The sequence below is a fragment of the Bombina bombina genome, chromosome 4, assembly GCF_027579735.1.
Source record: "Bombina bombina isolate aBomBom1 chromosome 4, aBomBom1.pri, whole genome shotgun sequence".
NCBI lineage: Eukaryota > Metazoa > Chordata > Amphibia > Anura > Bombinatoridae > Bombina > Bombina bombina.
In genome coordinates, this window is record NC_069502.1 from 371,188,329 (window position 1) to 371,206,711 (window position 18,383).

The 18,383-nt window shown below is 38.1% G+C and overlaps 1 protein-coding gene across 2 annotated transcripts in view; it reads right to left on the minus strand.

Moving 5' to 3' along the window:
* The window catches only part of PLD1 (phospholipase D1), a 505,989-nt gene that overhangs the window by 469,297 nt on the left and 18,309 nt on the right, over positions 1 to 18,383 (minus strand). Inside the window, exon 1 of one of the 2 annotated variants that reach the window (XM_053710138.1) lies at positions 6,612 to 6,745. The exons of the other annotated variant lie outside the window; for it this stretch is intronic. The gene's annotated coding sequence lies outside the window, so the exon portion shown is untranslated. Of the gene's footprint in view, positions 1 to 6,611; positions 6,746 to 18,383 lie in introns of those variants that run through there. 2 annotated transcript variants of the gene reach the window in all.

Consider the following 18,383-nt stretch of genomic DNA (forward strand, 5'->3'; position numbering starts at 1 on the left):
TATCTGAATCATGAAAGTTTATTTTGGACTAGACTGTCCCTTTAAGGTTACCAACGACTTACTTGCAGCAAAATCAAAAGGCCACTTCTCTCTGCTTATCCTCCTTGATCTGTCTGCAGCCTTTGATACGGTTGACCACCCTCTTTTGCTCCAAACCCTCCAATCCTTCTGTGACACAGCCCTCTTGTGGTTCTCTTCCTACCTGTCAAACCGTACCTTTAGTGTAGCCTTCTCTGGGGCCTCCTTTGCTCTGTCACCACTTTCTGTCAGGGTACCGCAAGGCTCTGTCCTCGGTCCCCTACTCTTCTAAATCTACACATCACCATTAGGCTCCCTAATAAAGTCCCACAGTTTACAATATCATTTGTATGCCGACGACACCCAAATCTGCTTCTCTGCACCAGACCTATCTCCTTCCTTGCTAACCCGTGTCACTAAACTTACTTTTTCACATCTCTTCCTGGATTATCCCCCCTTCTTCCAAAATATCCACCCCCAATCTCTCTATAACTGTCGACAACTCCATCATTACCCCTACCCCACATGCCCGATATCTCAGGGTCACATTTGACTCAGATCTTTCTTTCACTCCTCACATTCAGTCCTTGGCTAAAGCCTGCCGCTTCCACCTTAAAAATATTTCTAAAATTAGACATTTCCTTACACAAGACACAACTAAGATTTTAACCCACTCTCTCATCCTTTCCCGCCTTGATTAGTGCAACTCTGTCCTCTCTGGTCTCCCCAGCTGCCGCCTAGCTCCTTTACAATCCATAATGAATGCCTCTGCCAGCTTCATCTTTCTTACACGTCACTATTTATCTGCTGCCCCTCTCTGCCAATCCCTTCACTGGCTTCCTCTTGCCTCTAGGATCAAACACAAAAATCTCACTCTGACATACAAAGCCCTCAACTGCACTGCTCCCCCCTACATCTCAGACCTTGTCTCCAGATACGCTCCCTCCCGTCCCCTTCGCTCTGCTCACGACCTCCTACTCTCCTCCTCTCATTACCTCATCACACTCCCGTTTACAGGACTTCCCCAGACTGGCTCCCACCTTGTGGAACTCTTTGTCTCGCTCCACAAGACTCTCCCCTAGTTTTGAAAGCTTCAAGCGCTCCCTAAAAACTTTACTGTTCAGGGATACATACAACCTATACTAACCTTTCTTTATACCAGTTTCTGTACTCCATTGCTATCCCCTGAACACCCTTAGCATGTAAGCCTAAGAGTACAGCTGTTTGTAGATCACCTTCTTAAGAGCTGACTACAACAGTGAGACTCGTGGCAGGGCCCTCTACCCATTTGATCCCTATAATTGTTTTGTTGTACTCTGCCTTTGTTCATAGCGCTGCAGAAACTGTTGGCGCTCTACAAATAACCGATAATAATAATAATAATAATAATAATAATTTATGTATATATAGCAAACATACAGGACTTGAAATTTCCACTTGTACCAAGGGAAGAAAACAATTGCAGCAGATGAGTACACAATTTGACTTTTTCCTATCTTTAACATTAAGTGGACTAGTAACTTTATGCCTCTGGGCAAGTAACTTTTTACCTCTGACTAGTAAACTATACTGTATTTTGCCACACCTATATAGAACACTTAAAGGGATACTAAACCCACATTTTTTATTTCATGATTCAGATAGAGCAGGCAACTTTAAACAACTTTCTTATTTACTCCTACTGTCCATGTGTTTTCATTCTTTTGCTATCTTTATTTTTAAAAGCAGGAATCTAAGCTATGTAGCCACCTATCAGCAAGCGCTACCCAGGGTCTGAACCAAAAACAGGCCAGCTCCTAAGCTTAAAGGGACAATAAACCCAAAAGATTTCTTTCATGATTCAGATAGAGAATACAAATGTACACAACATTCCAATTCACTTCTATCATCTAATTTGCTTCCTTCTTTAGATATACTTTGTTGAAGAAATAGCAATACATATGGGTGAGCCAATCACACAAGGCATCTATATGTGCAGCCACCAATCAGCAGCTACTGAGCCTATCTAGATATGCTTTTCAGCAAAGGATATAAAGCGAATGAAGCAAATTAGAAAGTTGTTTAAAATGGCATGTTCTTTCTAAATCATGAAAGAAAAAATGTGGGTTTCATGTCCCTTTAAATTTCTGCTTTTTCAAATAACGATAGCAAGAGAAGGAAGAAAATTTGAGAAAGTTGCTTAAAATTACATGCTCTATCTGAATCATGAAAGGAGCAATTCGGGTTTAGCATCCCTTTAATTTTATCTTAAATAATAATTATTCAATCTGTAAATTTTAACCTATTGCTAACGGATTTTAGGATAGCAGTTGGCAAGCATTAGCAAGTTAATCAGGGGATCAGTCTCTGCTGTTCACATGTTTTCAAACAAAGGACCCATTTAAATCTATTAGAAAAAAACATTTTATCCTACAATTCTTTTGTAGATAAGTTATTTGACAAGTTTTTTTTAGCAAAATAAAATTCTGAAACTTACCAACTCTCAGTATGTAACTACAAACAACAAAGAGAAAGAAAGGTCAAAACTGAAATGTGCATGAATGTATTTCAATTTTAAAAAGAAACATTTTTGCAATAAATTTCTATTAGCAATAAGGCTTCTAGTAAAAGTTATTGTTTCAGAGGCATATGCATTGGCCAACTCTCTGAGAAAATGTAGTGTTTGAATACTCGTGCACGGGCCTCACTGCATAAGTGCATATGCTGCTGAAAAACAGTAACCTTTACTAGAAGCATTTCTGCTAATAGAATAATATTGCAAAAATGACCCTATCCCTTTTAGGCCACAGTAAGTATTTTGTTTACTTTCAGCATCTAAAAAATGAACATACTAAAATATTGGAAGTGAAAAGTAGTTTAAAAAGCAATATTGAATTGTTGATCTCCACTTGGTGACCGGGACTACAGCTTTATTGGTGGAAGACATTGCTAGTGTCTAAAAACTGCTTGTTTTTAAATTAATATTTTTTATGCTTTAACCCCTTCATGTCGGGAACATCGGAACAAAGTTCAGATGTAAACATTTGCTTAAATTAGGAAATTACACGATTGTTGATGCGATCACGTGATTTCAAGGCCGGGATTGGATCATGGGGGACTTCCTACACAGCAAGGCACACACCCCCAGTCCGAATCCTGCTTTCATCAAACGGGGAGGCTGCAGGACACCGTATTAGGTAGGACACGTTGCATGCCGTCCTAACAGCATTAAAACCCTGCACTGTTATGATGGCATTGAACGATTTAGACATCCTAGTCAATCCTTAAACACATTATAACTGCATTTTAGTTTTAAATAGAAGCATATTTGCATTTCAATTGTATTATCAAAAATGATTCCAGTAAAAGTTATCACTGATTCAGTATGCAGAGTGCAGCCATATTTAAACACTGCATCTGCTCTGTGAACCGGCAGTGGCAAGTACCGTCTCAGTGATAATGCAAATAGTTATCATTACATCATACATGCCAGAGCCAGCTCTTAAAGCGGTGGCAGTGTTTGAATGAAGTTGCATGCCACCCTTTGCCCAACTTTTTTTTTTTTTTTTTTTTTTTTTTGGGGGGGGGGGTGCTGTGGGGAATAGTTTTGAGGTGGTATATAATAGTGGCCTCACATGTTGCTTTAAAAAAAACACCATTCCAGTTGCTGACTTTGGCTAATGGCCTGACATAGAGCAGGGAACAGATTGTCACTTGACCATGGGCCACCATATACATCTTACAGGCGCAGAAGGTCTCTCTGCTAAAGCCACATGCAGATGTCTCTTCTCTTGATTACTAGAGAAAGGGATGGTCCTTCAGACAGGGATCTCACTTCAATGAGAAATGGTTAGAAAAGTCCACTAACAGTATTTCTCCTTGCCAGACTGCCTCCCACAGTGCCTCCATAGTCTTGGTTCTGCCTCTTCCTGACATGCCCTAGCATGGAACGTTCCTGAGTTGTGTGCAATGTGCATGCAATGCAAGAGACAGCTCGAGAGGCATAGGAAGGAAAGTTCCATAGGGGGACTTTGGACATAAAAAAAACAAGACCTTCTACACAACTCTGGATTCTGGGGCTGCCTGTTTATATAGGGAAGAGTGACAACAGTAGTGCATGCTATATACAAACAGATTCTCCACAAGTTGCATACACAGTTAAAGGAACATGAAGCCCAAGATTTTTCATTTGTGATTCAGATGGAGCATACATTTTTAAACAACGTTGCAAAATACTTCTATTATCTAATTTTATTCATTCTCTTGGTATCCTTTGTCCTTTGACAGGAAATAGTGCTGCCATCTAGTGTTCTTGCTAATGTATAACATTGTTGCAAAACTGCTGCCATATAGTGCTGCAGACACGTGCACACTCCTGAACCTACCTAAAAGCTTTTTCACAAAGGATAACAAAAAAAATTAAGAAAATTTGATAATAGAAGTAAATTGGTAAGTTGTTTAAAACTGTATGTTTTATCTGACTCATGAAAGAAAAAATTGGGGTTTTATGTCCCTTTAAAGATACATTAAACACTACATAAATGCTAGATAGAATGATGCATTTAAAGAAAAGACTAGCCTGAGAGTAACATGTAGATTTCTTTTTTAAAGTTTAATTATCTGTTTAAATATTAACAAGAAAAGTGTAAGGTTTTAGGGTCTATAAACCAGTGGGAGCTGCCATGTTGTAACTTAGGTTACCGTCTCTCCTCTGGCCAATTAAAGTGAAAGTCTATCCTAGCGTTTGTAAACTATTGAAACAAATAAAGGGGACTTTCATTCATGAAGTATAAGATACTTCATGCAGAAAGGTCCTTTATTTGTTTCAATTGATTGCCGTTCTTAGCTGCTACAGCAGCCCACGGCTAAAAAAAAATTGTTTGCCAAGAGGTGACGTTTTCACCTCTTAGCCAATAACCGTGCGGTAAATTCAGCTCCCATGTGCGCCAAGACGGATTTACAGCACGGCTATTGGCTAAGAGGTGAAAACGTCACCTCTTAGCAAAAAAAATGTTTTTAGCCGTGGGCTGCTGTAGCAGCTAAGAACGGCAATCAATTGAAACAAATAAAGGAGCTTTCTGCATGAAGTATCTTATACTTCATGAATGAAAGTCCCCTTTATTTGTTTCAATAGTCAATCCTAACATTTTACAAACGCTAGGATTGACTTTCACTTTAAGAACAGTTATAAATAGGTCACTAGAATGTGCAGCAAATGGCCGTGTGGAACAGTGTTCTGCATTTCCATTTCTAACAGGAACTCAAAAAGCTCACAATTTCAGAATGGAATTACAGGTAAAGGGGACAAAATAAATAGTGAAAGTATATTGCAAAGTATATACTATATATATATATATATATATATATATATATATATATATATATATATATATATATATATATTATCATTCTATATTGCCATCCCAAAGTGTTTAATGTCCCTTTAATACTTTAATTTGTTAATGCATGTCATTTTTCGAATACTGAACCTATATAAATATGTATTTGAACCCTGCAAAGTGGTTTAATACGTACCTAAAGGCCCACCTGGTAAGTGCAGGTATTCCAGCTTCCGAGCAGAACACAGTCAGTAAGGAGCATTATTTGCACGGCTGCCACTCACTAGCCGTATTCTGCCCAGGATCTGCAATGCTTGGTACTCAATAAGTGGGACTACTGTATGTAGTTAACTAATTTACAGGGTTAAACACATTGTTAGCTAGGGTCAGTAATACAAAAATTGAAACTTTTACAATATCGAACATGTTATTTTTACATCACTGCCCCTTTAAGCACAGAAACATTCCATTAAAAAAATACAACTACGTCTTGCAGTGTTCAGAATAAAGATTACTCTCTCCTTTACTTTTTTACTATACTGAAATGTAACGCTTGTCATTTTGCCACTGACTTGTGCCTAAGTTTGCCTTATTTATCAGAATCAGGAAAAACAGGGCAGATGTCCCTTGACAATAGCAATGTTTCAGCAGGGAAGTTAGCCAGCAGAACTGGTTCTCCCAAGTAGGTCAGGAAAGCTTTCTGAGAGCCAGTGCACTCTTGTTGTATTGTACACTTGTTCCTAAAAGTTCCTAAAGTGGATGACAGCATTCTGCAAACAATGAGCTTCTGTAGTTATTGTAGTTTTGACATACTAGTGTGGTTCTATCTGTACTTAATATACAAATATAAATACACCTGACAAAATGTGCCAGCAATTCTATTGTGTTTCATTGCTAATAAGTACTACTTATGAATCCAAATATTTAACAGAATGGCCAAGTACATTTTATTATTCTTTTCACACCGCATGCTTGAAAACCAATTCTTCAATTATTATTTTTTTTAATAACAAACAAACAGAAAAAGACTTAAGATTTTGTTATATTGTCAAGGAGATAACATTTCATATATCCAAGAATATGCCTATACTTTATTACCATAACAACTAAACTGCATAGTAAGATGTTGCTAACAAGTGATGCTATTTATATACATATTTTATTATGGCATATTGGGTTATCTGTTTTAAATATGGTTTTAATGTTGCCTTTTAATTGTAATGAAAATAGTTTACATGATGCATAACAGTTTACAATACCTTTTGTACTACTGACCTGTGGCCCCTGTGGGTGCTGAAAACACATTTTGGCTTAGCTTCAAATCTTCTCTTGTGGGAAGTAATTTACACAAACCACAAACAGCATCAGAAGATCCACAGACAGCCGTAACCTGCTGCACACAAAAACACTGCAAGCGCTCGGGAATTCAGGCCAACTCCCTAAAGGCAAAGTACAGCTGAGCCAAACCCACAGCTTGTCTAGCCTATGAGTCCTGCTACACAACTTCAGAACCCTCCCAGCTTGTATTACTGAAGGCGGTGATGTCACTGGGAGGAGGGGGCTCTGAGTGTGGGAACTTCTGCCTGCTTTGACCAAGTTCCAACCTGTCCTGCACTGTAATGACCAGCAGTGTAAGTTACCTACAGCCACAGGTTCAGTGGAGGAACTTGGCGGCAAGATAACATACGATGCGGGTGCTTTTGAATTGATACAGGGCTCGAATTTAAAAAAAAATATTATTGTATTGCATGAGGGCAACACACGTGCAGTACCTGTGCTGAAAAGCTGACCCCAGGGCATAAATTAAATAAACAAATTCTTTCCACACATTAACTCTTTCACTGCTTAATCCTTTAACATTTTCAATCTGTTTTTAGCTTTTTATACACATTTCATTTAAACATAATTTCTAAGGGGATTTCTGTATTTTTTCCATCAGATAATTTATAAAACAGCAGGTACACATATGAATATACAAATTAGGACCCATCAGGTATGCTATACAAGAAAAGGGAACAACTAGCTAGTAAAACAAAATACTGTATGACATTTATACTAATGCTTGCTTGTTAATGTAACCGTATTAGTAGTTTTTTCCTATTACCTTAGATATAACTACAACCAATATCCATAATAGTTGGCATTGGAACCATTTCTACATGGACTGTTTCCATTAAATTGGTGATTTCTGTATAACCAAACTGCACTGGTTTACCAGTAAAATAAAAAAGTAGGTTTACCAAAAACATTCTGTGACTGGACCAGCAGTTCTCTGTGGCTCTAAAGCTGCATTTTAACCAGTAATAACATTACATGCACTAAATTAGATCATGTCCATGCAATTTTATCTAAATGTATCACCATAATAGCCCTTTAACTCTGAAAATGTTGACAATACAAGTTTACCCTTTCTACATATCAGTACCAAACTGGCCTCAGCAGGGGAGATTAGATAAGATGCTGCAAAACAATTACATTTTTACTTACAAACTAGCAGTGGCCAGTTGATTTATTTGGAGATGTAAATCAGGAGTTGTTACTGTAGTAAACAGTTGATGGAGTTTGCAGCAAAAATGGAAATGCACACAGGTGCATTTAAATTTTCTATAGAAGCATTTTTTTGCAAAATACATGTATTAGTAAAAATGCTTTTAATAAAAGCTATAGCCGTTTTAACAGTGTATTTAAATATGCTTTATGCACCCGCATTTTAAACACAGCACTTGCTCAGAGAGCTTAAGGCGCTTGTAAAATGTGGTAGTAACACAGCAAGCCCCACTAGCTCTATGAGCAGCTGCAACATTCAAAATGCTGGTACATTGAGAATATCTAGCTATGCATCACATACATGTGCAGAGAAAAATGCTAACACTAAAACAGTGATCACTTTTACTTGAAGCATTTTGCCAATAGATGTGTATTGCAAATATGTGCCTATCCAAAGATGCAATTAATCTATATACATTTTAATTTTGACTGAAATGTCCCTTTTAAAGTGATGATAAATGTGCTATTTATTGAAAGAAGTTCCTGAATCTCTGTATTTTGTTTTAATGCAGTTTCATTTATTAAAAGATATTGTAGATGTACAAATTCATGTTATTGATTGACATCTAGCATTATTAAACCCCGGCCCCTACGGCTGCCCTTTTTTTCAAAGAGAGATCAGAGTGCATAAGAAGCCCTGCAATGCAGTGTTTTTTTCTACTTGTTTTTTTAATTGTGAGCCATATGGTTAGAATGTTGATTGGCTCAGAGTTTGAAACTTCACCTCAAGAAAAAAAAAAAAATTGTAAAGGTAGCCGGAGGGGCTTTAAAGGGACATTAAACACTAATTAAAGTGAAGGTAAACTTTGGTGAATGAAAGCCGTTTTTTTTTTAAATACTATTAAAAACAGGGGCACTTTCATTCATCAAAGTTTACAAAGCAGCCGTTTTGGTAAAAAAAATTACCTTTTTTTTTCATTTCACTGCTACAGCAGATTCCCCCAACTAGAGATCCTCTATTCACCCGTCAGCAATGACTAATCTTGCTTCCTCCAATGACAGCTTTCCCCCCAGGGTAGTCATTGCCTGAGGCCATGCTGTGATTGGAGGAAGCCGGATTACTCATTGCTGACGTGTGAATAGAGGATCTCTATGTGGGGGAAGCTGCTGTAGTAGTGAAAAGAAAAAAGGTAATTTTTTTTAACAAAACGGCTGCTTTGTAAACTTTGATGAATGAAAGTGCCCCTGTTTTTATTAGTATTTTTAAAAAACGTGCTTTCATTCACCAAAGTTTACCTTCACTTTAAATGCTAGGTAGAATGATGAATTCAAAGAAAATATTAGTCTGAGAATAACTTGTAGATGCATTTTTTTTAAAGGTTTCATTAGTTGTTTAAATATTGACAACATTTGTGGTCAGGAGATAGTCCTTTCTCTTTAATCTCTCCCTCTCTCTTTAACTTTCCATCTATTTATTTTTTATTTTTTTTCTTTCTCTATTTTTTCCTCTCCCTGGTTAAATGTTGTTTTGCTACACCTATGGGTGGTTCATTGTCATTAGAGTTATTAAATCTCTATGACTAGTTTTGGTTTTCATATAGATAGTACCACCATTACAGAATTTATTGTAAATCAGCTTTTCATGTTTAAGAAGATCTGTAATTAACGGTATAGGATGATCTTGAACATTGTAACCTTTTCTTTTTTACTTTTTTAAGTTTTTTTATGATGCTAAGATTCATGTTATGGATCGTTTCTTTTTTCTGTTTTTATGCTCTTATTACAAAATAATAAAAATTACTTTATCATAAATATTGACAAAATAGTGTAACATTTTAGTGTCTATAAAACAATGGGAGCTGCCATGTTGTAACTTAGGTTACCTTCTCTGCTGTGGCCAATTAGGGACAGTTATAAATAGGTGACTAGAGTGTGTAGCCAATGGCTGTGTGGAATATAACAGTGTTCTGCACTTCCATTTCTAACAGGAACAGAAAAGCTCACAATTTCAGAATGGAATTACAGGAAAAGGTGACAAAATAAATAATGGAAGTAAATTGCAAAGTTTTTTTTTATATATATATATATACACAATTTATTATTTTACATTACCATCTCAATGTGTTTAATGCCACATTAATAAAACTTCAAGATGTAAATCAATAACAGGAATTTGTGCATCTACGATAACATTTTATGAATGAAACTGCTATTAAAAAATAAGGAGATTCAGGATCTCATAGCAATTTTTCTTTTACAAAACTATTTTTTACTGTGCATATGAAAGCATTTTATATAAATATAATATTTCAAATCCTTATGAGAATGATAATGTGTCTATCCCTCCCTCATTATTTTGTTCTATGTGTATAGGGTTCTCAGGAGATGTTTGGTAGTCAACTGACCATATTGGAATGCGATACCAGATCAGGGCACTAGCTAATGTCCATTTTAGAGCCATTGTATGTAGTGGGTGCAGAAACAGAAAAATATATAATGAAGGATATAGGTGAGTGGAGTAGTAATAGAAAGGAAAAAGAGAAATAGAAATATATATATTGCTACCATTGTAACTTTATTACAGTTATTGCATTGATTATGACCAGGGGTTAAGTCCTACAAAAAAAAGTGTGGGAACTCACTAAAACTTCCACTCCCCCACACAATTAATATTGTTTTATACATACATGCATACACAAACACACACGCTGTATTTATATGTATATAATCTATACACTTTGGTTAATGAAAGCAAATTAAAACCAATGAAGGGTTGAATGGTTGCCTTTGGGCCTGAGACTCCTCATCTGTCACAGAATCTCACCTACTTAAGGTGCAACAGTCCTATTTCTGCTGAGGGGAGCTAAATAACTCCAGAGCAAGCCACACAGAAATGTAAGCACCATATGTTCCACAAAGTGCAGGGTGGTCACACAGCAGGACTGCTGACAGGCTTGCATTTAGTGTATTGTAGGAAGTGTTACTGCCCATTACTAGAGGATCTCACTATCTCTCTAACCAGACTGTGTTCCTGTTCTCAGTCCAGGGGGAACTTAGTTTCCCCTGCAAAAATAGTGCAGGAACTCCATTCCCATGCGTTCCTGCCCGACTTGACCCCTGTTTATGACTATGCTACAGATTTTAGCAACAAAACTTATGCCTGCTTTTTACTTTATATGCTGTGTGTTCTACTGTGTGTCTGTGCCTATTGCCTCTATTTATCAAGCTGTCAACCGCAAATACACTGGAATTCCGCAGAGTATTTGTGGCGAGCTTGATTCGCCGTAGTTATCAAACCCTACAGACCGGCAAAAGTAGAATATAGTGACGTAACATACGATCCGCCGGACTCAGTCCGACACAGATCGATGGTTACGTCACTACAGATGTTCCGAACTCAAGTTCGGCACAATCTGACTACTTTTGGAAGTTATCAAAAAACTAGCAGGTACGCTCGGCACTTTTCCGGGCCAGCGTACCTGCTTTTCCTGGAGGCGGCGGATGCCATAGGAATTAATGGGAGTCTGACAGCAGTGAAATCTCATGTTCGCTGCTGCCCGATATCCCATTGATTTCTATGGTAGTGTCTACACCCAACACCCTAACATGTACCCCGAGTCTATCTAAACACCCCTAATCTGCCTCCCCTACACCGCTGCCACCTACATTAAATTTATTAACCCCTAATCTCCCGCACCCAACGTCGCCGCCACTATATTAAATGTATTAACCCCTAAACCTAAGTCTAACCCTAACACCCCCTAACTTAAATATAATTTAAATAAATCTAAATAAAATTACTAACATTACCTAAATTATTCCTATTTAAAACTAAATACTTAACTTTAAAATAAACCCTAAGATAGCTACAATATAACTAATAGTTACACTGTATCTAGCTTAGGGTTTATTTTTATTTTACAGGCAAGTTTGTATTTATTTTAACTAGGTAGAATAGTTACTAAATAGTTATTAACTATTTAATAACTACCTAGCTAAAATAAATACAAAAGTACCTGTAAAATAAATCCTAACCTAAGTTACAATTACACCTAACACTACACTATCATTAAATTAATTCCCTAAATTAAAATAAATTAAATTACAATTAAATAAAATTAACTAAAGAAAAAAAACCCCACTAAATTACAGAAAATAATAAAATAATTACAAGAAGTTTAAACTAATTACACCTAATCTAATCCCCCTACCTTGAGACGTCTTCACCCAACTGGGCAGAAGTGGTCCTCCAGACGGTCCGAAGTCTTCATCTGATCCGGGCAGAAGTCTTCATCCAGGCGGCAATCTTCTATCTTCATCCATCAGCCAATAGGATTTTTCCTACCTTAATTCCGATTGGCTGAAAGAATTCTATCAGCCAATCGGAATTCAAGGGACGCCATCTTGGATGACGTCATTTAAAGGAATATTCATTCGTCGGGTAGTCGTCGGTCTGGATGGATGCTCCGCGTCGGATGTCTTCAAGATGGACCCGCTCCGCTCCGGATGGATGAAGATAGAAGATGCCGCCTGGATGAAGACTTCTGCCCGTCTGGAGGTCCTCTTCTGCCCGGATCGGACAAAGACTTCTGCCCCTATGGAGGACCACTTGTGCCCGGCTGGGTGAAGATGTCTCAAGGTAGGGTGATCTTCAAAGGGGTAGTGTTAGGTTTTATTAAGGGGGGATTGGGTGGGTTTTAGAGTAGGGTTGAGTGTGTGGGTGGTGGGTTGTAATGTTGGAGGGTATTGTATTTTTTTTTTTTACAGGTAATAGAACCGATTACTTTGGGGCAATGCCCCACAAAAGGCCCTTTTAAGGGCTATTTGTAATTTAGTATAGGGTAGGGATTTTTTTATTTTGGGGGGCTTTTTTATTTTATTAGGGGGATTAGATTAAGTGTAATTAGTTTAAAAAACTTGTAATTATTTTATTATTTTCTGTAATTTAGTGGGTTTTTTTGTACTTTAGGTAATTTTATTTAATTGTAATTTATTTTAATGTAGGAAATTAATTTAATGATAGTGTAGTGTTAGGTGTAATTGTAACTTAGGTTAGGTTTTATTTTACAGGTATATTTGTATTTATTTTAAAGGGACAGTCTACACCAGAATTTTTATTGTTTTAAAAGATAGATAATCCCTTTATTACCCATTTCCCAGTTCTGCATAACCAACACAGTTATAATAATATACTTTTAACCTCTGTGATTATCTTGTATCTAAGCCTCTGCAAACTGCCCCTTTTTTCAGTTCTTTTGATAGACTTGCAGTCTAGCCAATCAGTGCCTGCTCCCAGATAACTTCTTGTGCACAAGCACAGTGTTATCTATATGAAATATGTGAACTAACACCCTCTAGTAGTGAAAAACTGTTAAAATGCAATCTGAAAGAGGTGGGCTTCACGGTCTAAGAAATTAGCATATGAACCTCCTAGGTTAAGCTTTCAACTAAGAATACCAAGAGAACAAAATTGGTGCTAAAAGTGCTAAAAGTAAAAGTGCTAAAAGTAAATTGGAAAATTGTTTAAAATTACATGCTCTATCTGAATCATGAAAGTTTATTTTGGCCTAGACTGTCCCTTTAACCAGGTAGCTATTAAATAGTTAATAACTATTTAATAACTATTGTACCTAGTTAAAATAAATACAAAGTTGCCTCTAAAATATAAATAAATCCAAAAATAGCTACAATGTAACCATTAGTTATATTGTAACTATCTTAGGGTTTATTTTATAGGTAAGTATTTAGTTTTAAATAGGAATTATTTATTTCATGATAGGAATATTTATTTAGATTAATTTAAATTATATTTAAAGGACCAGTCAACATTGTAGATTTGCATAATTAACAAATGCATGATAAGAAGACAATGCAATAGGCACTTAATCTGAACTTCAAATGAGTAGTAATTTTTGTTAAATAAATTGCAAAGTTATGTACTCCCCCTGTATCATGTGACAGCCATCAGCCAATCACAAATGCATATACGTATATGCTGTGACTTGAGTGTCCCTTTAAGTTAGGGGGTGTTGGGGTTAGACTTAGGTTTAGGGGTTAATAAATTTAATATAGTGGCGGGAGATTAGGGGTTAATAAATTTAATGTAGGTGGCGGCGGGGTCCGTGAGCGGCTGTTTAGGGGTTAAACATTTTATTTAGTTGTGACGGGGTCTGGGAGCGGCGGTTTAGGGGTTAATACATATAATGTAGGTGGCAGTGGGCTCCGGGAGCAGCGGTTTAGGGGTTAAACACTTTATTAGAGTTGCGGTGGGCTCCGGGAGCAGCGGTTTAGGAGTTAATAACTTTACTTAGTTGCGGGGGGTCCGGGAGCGGCGGTATAGGGGGTAAACAGTTTAGTTTAGTGTGGGTGCTTAGTGACAGGGTACCAAGAAAGCTGCAAATAAGCCGAAGAGCAACAAGATCGATGACTGTTAGTTAACAACAGTCCTCTGCTCATCGCTCCGTACTTGGTGCACGGCTTTTTGACAGCTTTCTTGATAATTTTGGCGAACGTATTCAGGTCCGCGGCAGCGATGTTAGGCGAACTTAGGCGAGCGTATTGGTGCCGTCAAATGCAAGAAAGTCGAAGGCTTGAAAAGTAGGGGCCTATGAGTGTGCCTGCTATGTTTTGGTAGTGTTTACTGCATGCCTTGAACGTATGCTTGCTGGATGAACACGTGCAACTGCTATATGTCTCAGTCAGTGAGCCTCTTCTGTGTTTGAGCATGTGTGTGCCTAATGCGTGAGCTTGAACGTAATTGTAAGTTTATGTGCACCATTTGCATTATATTCTGGCGAGTACATCTTTGTCTCGCTAACTATTGTTTCCTGTTTCTCAGTCAGCTTCTCAGCAACAAAAAAAACCCACTTCAATGCAGTATGATAAAGAGATTTCAGTTAGAAAACATAAGTCAAGGATTTGCAGTTTCCTTCTGTTACCCACTTGTGAGCTAATAAAATGGATTATATTGTGAGCTGTCTGAAAATGGGGCTGAATTTGAAATTAAAGACCTTTTCGAACAATTGAAGCACAGTTGATCTCTTACCTAACAGTATAGGGCAGATTATTGACATATTTTTTCACCAGCAGGCCTCTCTCATTTACCGAATTCTTTCCATTAGTAATTCATGTTTTCCTACAATATTAATATTGTGGTATATTTGTTTTTTCACAACTACATTATAGTACCCGCCGCCCAAATTTCTATTTTTGTATGAAGCAGCTGAACTAACTGTACAGCAGATGCTTCAAACGCTATTCGTGGAAAATTTATTTCAGAGACTGAAAAATTCCTATGATTCTTGCCAGAATAACAAAGAAGTCCAGAAAAAAAAAAGACAAAACTCTTTCATGCCTCAAACACAAAAAAATTATTTTTAAACAACATTCCAATTTACTTCTATTAGCTAATTTGCTTCATTCCCTTGGTATCCTTTGTTGAACAGCATACCTAGGTAGGCTTGGGAGCTAGCTGCTGATTGCTGGCTTACGTATTTGCCTCTTATCATTGGCATACCGATGTCTTCAGCTTGCTCCTAGTAGTGCATTGCTGCTCCTTTAATAAAGGATACAAATGAAGCTAAATTGATAATACACGTTAATTGGAAAACCTAAATTATGCTTACCTGATCATTTCCTTTTCTTCTGACGGGAAGAGTCCACAGCTCCATTCATTACTTTTGGGGATTCAGAACCTGGCCACCAGGAGGAGGCAAAGACACCCCCACCCAGCCAAAGGCTTCAAATACCTCTCCCACTTCCCTCACCCCCCAGTCATTCTGCCAACTGAACAAGGAAAAGTAGGAGAAATATCAGGGTGAAAAAAGGTGCCAGAAGAACAAAAAAATACTGCCGCCTCAAAGACAAAACGCGGGCGGGAGCTGTGGACTCCCGTCAGAAGAAAATAAAATGATCAGGTAAACATAATTTATGTTTTTCTTCTTAAACGGGAAGAGTCCACAGCTACATTCATTACTTTTGGGAAAACAATACCCAAGCTAGAGGACACTGAATGCAAATAAAGAGTGGTTACAAAAAATGCGGCCCCTTTGAAAGGCACCACAGCCTGAAATTACCCGACACCCTATTAAAATAATGACATAGGTAAAAAAAAAAAATGAAGCCCAGTTAACTGCACATCAGTTACACAACCAGCAAAGCGGAGCTAGAGACCACTAGCCCCAGGGTCTGCCGAGCACAAACAGCCTCCGAGGAGCCAGCCCGACGGCTCTCGACTCCCATGAAGAGTACCCGGCCAAAAGGACAAGGACCTTAACCTGCCCCCAAGAGAAAATAGATCCCCAGAAGAAATCCAAAGGACCATTCCACACGGGCTCAACAAACATAGAACAACCCAAGGTTGTCACGATAGAAGCGCCCAGGTAGACGAACTCCCTAGAAAAACAAGGACCTGAAAGAAGTCCATACTCAGGGAAACACGTCCCAAAGAGGATCAGAGGGCCATCCTCATATCCCTGACACGGCACCATACCATAAGGTGCTCCAGAAAACCGTAAATTCTCTGTTGCATCGTATTAAGTTGAAACCTGCTGGCTAGGCAAGCATAGACAGCGGAGACAGGATAACTATGCCAGCAGCCAGCAAAGAGCTCTCCAAGATTACACCAAGCCACCTGAACAGGAACTCGCAATGACCAGTTCCAGGTAGAAAAGCTGACCCAGCCATCGTGGAACCCAAACCACTGAAGAGGCACCGAAAAATCAACAACAGCCCCCAACCAGAATACCGGGCTATAAAGAGCGCCCCCTCTCAGCACCAGACACTGTCAGAAAAGAGGACATCAAAGTCGTCGTCCCCGAAGGGGAGGACAGACTCAAGAAGAACACGGTCAACGCTGCATAGAGTAACCTATCCCCGACCTTCCCTCCAGGGTAACAGTCCCAGCCCAAAGGTGTAAGTACTTGTATACACCTTATTTAAAACACCATTACCGCCTGTAACAAGACCATTCTGTCTCCCTTGTCTTTTTAGAAATTCATCACACTAAAGAATATTTTCAATAATTTCATTAACTTCATAAAATGAACCTTTAGAGGAATTTTACAAAAAACAAACTTTTAGAGGAGTTTTTTTTAAAGGATGAACTCTTTATTATATGTACTTATATGAATTTGTTTAGGAAAATTTGTGTGTATTTTCATGTTTAACCTATAGTTTGACTGATTAATTTTAACCAATTATATTTGTTTTTCATTAAACTGAGTTTGTATGCATATAGTAATATGTAGGATTATTAAATTGTGTAATTTTAAAACTGTACAGTGTATCCTCACTTATAATTAATTATAATTAAATTATTTTAATTAAGGTACTACATTTAGAGACATTAGACAGATACTGGCTAGCAGGTTTTAAAAGTAGATATTCCCTATTTTTTAACCAGAGCTTTCTTTTGTTGTTTTAATAGTTTATCTTTTTTTGATTTTCTTTCTCTGAGATCATATTTTAAAAAGTACAGTATCAAATATAGCAGCGCTGAGAACTAGTTGTTTTTTTACCTCTAAGAGTAATGCAACTCTGAGCAAAGGAAGAAGGACATGCCCGCACTTCCAGACCAGATGACCCACCCAAGGCGGGAAGGAAGAAGATTCCGCCACCGCAAAACAATGTTATTAAGCTAAAGAGTTAGCATCCGGAAGAACCTCAAGTGAAGACGCAAATCGATCACCACTCGGAAAACTAGACCACAGAAGTCATTCACATCTCCCAACTCCAAAGTGATAGAGACTATAGTTCTGAGTCCCCAGGGATCTGTTAGAACCAAGATGACGTCTGAAAAGACAGACCCATATCCCAGGCGAGTAGCCCAAAAAAGCAAACCTTAGATCGGCACTCACAACCTTTCATTCAGAAGGCCTCATACTTCGAAATAGGATCCGAGCCCGGAGTCCATATCAATAGGCCAAGTGACATTCAGAATGCGACAGGATTAAATCAGCACCACAAGGGTGACATGAACCCAAATAACAGCAGAAAAGTGTCCGACCAGTACCTGCCTGGTATAAGGACACTCCGGAACTGTCCAATGTCCAAGTAAATTCGACTAGAAGGTTCAATAAATGAACTAGAAAACATAATTCTGTTATTCAAAAAGTGCGCAACTTCAGTGGAAGTGCCCAGGCGACCACAAAATCGCAAGTATCGGCTCCAGAGAAGAATGTTTGCAAAAACGGTAATCTATCAGACATGAGCTTAAGTAGAACAAATCAAACACATCCATCCGGATCAAAATAAAAGGAAGACAGCCCGCGGGTAAACGCCCAAGGTGATTGAGAACCCCAATGGGCCATCCGATCAGAGGCCCCATTCACCCAAGCTCAGAACTGGAACCGAAACATAAAGAAAAAAGTAAAACGGAGACGTTAAGGAGATTAGCTTCATCCCCAAACATCTTATCCAGCATCTAAGGCCTCGGATCCCTCAACCCACTAGGACTGGGATCCTCTAACATCGCCAAAACATATTTAAAAAAAAAACACAAAGACATGCAACCCTATATCGGAAGGCAAAATCATCCCTGGGCCCGAGGGTGGGGCCCCT